Raw genomic sequence first — 4,716 nt, forward strand, 5'->3', positions numbered from 1 at the left:
CTCTCTCTCTCTCTCTCTCTCTCTCCTACGCCTCTCTGTCACCGGACCCGACTATCACAGGCATGCAATATTGTGCTGTAAAAAACTTGTGCAATTATGAAGCGAAATTATAATACCCTTCATTAATGTTGAGAGAGAGAGAGAGAGAGAGAGAGAGAGAGAGAGAGAGAGAGAGAGAGAGAGAGAGTCATTAATTACTTTGAGGGGAGAACCATAAGTCAGAGGTGATGGTGCTCAAAATAACAAGAGAATTCCTTTAAGCAATGCCACCAGTTCTCTTACATTTCTCTCTCTAATACTGGCTTTAATCTCTCTCTCTCTCTCTCCCTTTTTCATCCACAGTTGTATAATCTGTTTCTTTCCAGGTGTTTTGTTATATATTTTTTTCTGTCCTGTCTGTCTGCACCCACCTATCTCTCTCTCTCTCTCTCTCTCTCTCTCTCATTAGGCGGACCCTGTGCACTATAAATACGATTTAGGAAAGGGAATGGGAGCAGGGTAGGGTAGGGTAAGGTAGGGTACGGTACGGTGAGGTAGGGAAGGGTAGGGCAGAGGTTGGGGATGAGGAGGGGTTGGGGAAGACTGATGTGGAGGTAGGGGGGGGAGTGGGGGGAGTAGCAGTGGAGTGGGAGGTGGGTAGGGACCTACTCCTACCTCTATGGGATGAGGTGACTGAGTGGAACAGAAGGTTGGGGATTGGGAGGGGTGGGGGATGATTGACTGGAGTGTGGAGGGGAGTGAGAAGAGGGGTTGTAGAGTGTGGATTATGGTGGTAGCTAGGGGGAGGGGTAGAGCTAAGGGTGAAAAGGGTAGGGGGTTGAGAAAGAGGGGGTAGGGGTAGAGAAAGAGGGAGTAGGGGTAGAGAAAGAGGGGGTAGGGGTAGAGAAAGAGAGGGTAGGGGTAGAGAAAGAGAGGGTAGGGGTAGAGAAAGAGGGGGTAGGTCAGTAATTCATTTTGCTTGGGCCCTGATGGATGCGTCTCCCTTGATGGAAGTTGTTAAAGAATCTGGCTCCCTTTTAGTGTGTGTGGGGTGAGCCTTGTTGTGCTGTGATTCTCTCTCTCTCTCTCTCTCTCTCTCGTTTTATCACACACACACACACACACACACACACACACACAGTTTTATTTATCTTCACGTTTATTCCTGTCTATTGTCTATTTCTTTCTACTTGCATCTCTCTCTCTCTCTCTCTCTCTCTCTCTCTCTCTCTCTCTCTCACTCAAATTTGTAAAACAGCAGATTATTAAGAGTAAAGGGGAGGGTAGAGTTTCAATCAGGCCATTACAGGTACGCTGAGGAGGAGGCTAAAAAAAAAATAAATAAATAAAAGAATAAAGAAAACGCAAGAAAGGAGAGAAAAATAGGGATGACAGGCAGAAATAAAAAATAAATATACACAAGAAAGAAGAGATATTTATAGATGACAGGGGCCAGAAAATAAAGATAAAAATAATGGAATAATAATAAGAAAGAAGAGAAGAGTAATGTGATTTTTCGGTGACTGGTTTGAAAATTTTGGAAGATGAGTGTGACGTGATCCATTAAAGTGCATAAAATCAATCTGGAACAAGGGCGGTGAACTAAGAAATATGAAACCCGATACAAGTGATTAAAATACAGACAAGCATTTTGATCCTTCAATATTCTGATAAGAACTTTGACGGCAAATACCAAAATATAAGCAGTACAAACACCCTAAATAAAAATGCACAAAAAAAGAGAAAAACGAATTTGACATATCTGTAGTCTTTCCTCAGGTTACCTTTATAATGATTTTGTAACCAACGATACCTTAAAAAATCAGTTGTTTAAACCAGGCCCGCCTGGCCGAGAAGACCCGTCGATCGCAGGTAAGTAATTACCTTTTTTGGGATCTTCCTACAGGTACAGTGTGGTGCAGCAGGTACACAATGCAGGGATGTGGTGCCCCGTTGAGGTAGGCAGGGCCCCACCAAGGTGGGTCTGGGGTTCTTCCCACGACGAGGTGCAGGTATGGCGAGGATGGCCGCCGCCGCAGCTGCCTCAGTCAGCGTGCACAACAGTGACACGACGTGAAGGCTTCCCTGGCAGACTCATTCTGCCAGGGATCGGTTAGGCAGCTGCGTCAGGTCTTTAAGGCTGAGCACCTCTACCATGGCCAGGCCGCCAGTGGGGTCCATCACGGCCTCCTCAATGCTCCGGAAATGGCCCGGCTTAATGGTGCCCACCAGGCGCAGGTCAAGGTCAAAGGTCAGCGACTCCAGGTTAATGAGGGCGGCCACCTTGTCGTGCAGTCGTGTGGCCTGGTTGGCGGGGAGGGTGACACGCACTCGCATCTGCACCGCTGGATCGGGATGACGTCAGCCAGTTGCTGGATGACGGCCAGGGCTTGTTGCTTGTTGTTTTTGTTGGGGTTGAGGGAGAAGTGGATGTTCTTCATGGCCTGCTGGATGATGGTGGGTGGATAGGGCGTCTGTAGCTGATGCACAGGTTGGACACAGGACAGGCGATGGCCCTGAGCGACGCCTCGTGGTTGGCCTGCAGCTCCTGGCTGGACACCTGCAGCTCTTGCTTGGCCTGGTGCTCCTGGCTGGACACCTGCAGCGGCCTTCTCCTTGCTGGACACCTGCAGCGGCCTTCTCCTTGCTGGACACCTGCAGCTCGCCCTGCTCCTGGCTGGACACCTGCAGCTCTTGCTTGGCCTGGCGCTCCTGGCTGGACACCTACGGCTGCCCTTCCCCAGGATCATCAGGCAGATCTTCCTGTGGTCATCGGTGCCAAAGCATTTGAGGAGCTCAGCCTTCTTGGCCACCTGGCCCTTCGCCACGTTGGTGAAGACCGTCTCACACTGCAGCACCTGGGCCAGGTTGTTCCCCACCTGCTGACGCCAGCCGCCCACCTTGGTCTTGCAGCAGGCAGTCTCGAACCTCTGGCCCGCCTTCTTCAGGCGGACCACCGCCACGTTGGTCACAGGACAGGCAGACCTGGTTGGTGGGAGCGAAAATTTTACCTTTGATCTGACCCATTCTTTTTATTACTGCTTTATAAGTTTTTCCTTTTATTTATATTTTTTAATGTGTTAGCTGTCAAGGTCGTTCCCAGACCAGGTTATCTGTCTACGAGATTCAGTTGGTGACTCACTCACCTTCACGTGTCACCATTTTGACATTAACACCCACCGTCCATACTGAATACATGCTGGGGTTGTCTCACCCAGGTGTATAAAGGCAGGAATTTAGTGCATATGTGTATTAAATGTATCGTGGAGTAAAGGTCGCAGAATTAAAGTTTGACATCATCCCAAAACGCCCCTTTGTGCTCATTAGGTACCGTGTGTGTGTGTGTGTGTGTGTGTATTGAAGCTGTGTATTCTAGGTGTTGTCCAGGTATATGCAGGTGTATTGAGGCAGGTATGGGGTAGAGGTCAAAGAAAACACGTCAGATTTAACCTCAGAGTGCCCCTTCTCACTCTTTAGCTACTGCGTCTCAGGCTATGAAAGTGTGTGTATGCGTATAGTGAGGGTGTGTATTAGTAAGCGTGTATGCGTATAGTGAGAGTGTGTATCGTAGATGTGTATGCGTATAGTGAGGGTGTGTATTGTAGATGTGTTTGGGTATAGTGAGGGTGATTATCAAAGGTATTTATGCATATAGTGAGGGTGTGTATCGTTGGCGTGTACGCGTATAATGAGGATGTATATTGTAGACGTGTATGTGTGTAGGAAGGGTGTGTATCGTAGATGTGTATGCGTGTAGGAAGGGTGTGTATCGTAGATGTGTACCAGGTGTATGGAGTCAGGTGTGGGGTAGAGGTCAAAGGATACAAGCCAGATTTCACTACAAAAACCCTCACCTTTCTCACGCAGCAGACTCCTTCCCACCCGTGTCTCAGTGCCATATGTCCTTCCGCTTTACGTCCCCCACTAACACTCACTCACAAGAACGCCCTCGGGAGTAATTACCTGGATTACCGGATTACTTTGGTTACCTGGATTACTCTTACATGTTCTTGATGGATTTTTTGGGCGAGTATTTTCTTCCGCAGTTAAAAAGCTTGATAACCAAATTCCTGCCAAATTCCGGGACGCAAATATATAGCGCTGGAATTTGGGGAATTTTTGTGAAGGGCTCAGAGAGAGAGAGAGAGAGAGAGAGAGAGAGAGAGAGAGGTAATTTGATCACCCGTTTCCGGGGTTTGTGATGTAGGGAAGAATATACGTGTCCTTCCTACACTCACATTGTAGTAGTAGTAGTAGTAGTAGCAGTAGTGGGTGGTGGTGGTGGCAGTAGTAGTAGCGTTGGTAGTAGTAGTGGTAGTAGTAGGAGTAGGGGTAGTACCGTAGTAGTAATAGTAGGAGTAGTAGTAATAGTAGCAACAGTATTAGTGGCATATGTAGTGGTGGTGGTGGTGGTGGTGGTGGTTGTGGCAGTAGTAGTAGTAGCAGCAGTAGTAGTAGTAGTAGTAGTTGATGTTGTTGTTTGTTGTTTTTGTTGTAGCAGCCCCTAGTTCATCTGAAATGTGAACCCAGTGGACTACAGGCTGAATTCGCCCATGTCCTGCAGTCCACCACCAACATAAACAATTAAAGGAGCGAAATTCTGAATCGTGAGAAAGACTGAATTTTCGTGTGTGAATATTTTGCTGTTGAAAAGACGAATCTGAATCTTCGAAAAAAGGGAAGGCTGATTATGGAAATTTTATGGGGAGATCATAAAGGGTTAATTGGCACAGTAGA

General features: G+C 47.6%; 1 pseudogene; it reads right to left on the minus strand.

Annotated features, from left to right (window-relative positions):
* Positions 1-2,073: 2,073 nt before the first annotated feature.
* On the minus strand, positions 2,074-3,006 carry LOC145414403 (ribosome maturation protein SBDS pseudogene; annotated as a pseudogene).
* Positions 3,007-4,716: the final 1,710 nt, after the last annotated feature.

Source organism: Coenobita brevimanus, chromosome 99, assembly GCF_032717465.1.
Source record: "Coenobita brevimanus isolate Jiangsu-jjx chromosome 99, ASM3271746v2, whole genome shotgun sequence".
Classification (NCBI taxonomy): Eukaryota; Metazoa; Arthropoda; class Malacostraca; order Decapoda; family Coenobitidae; genus Coenobita; species Coenobita brevimanus.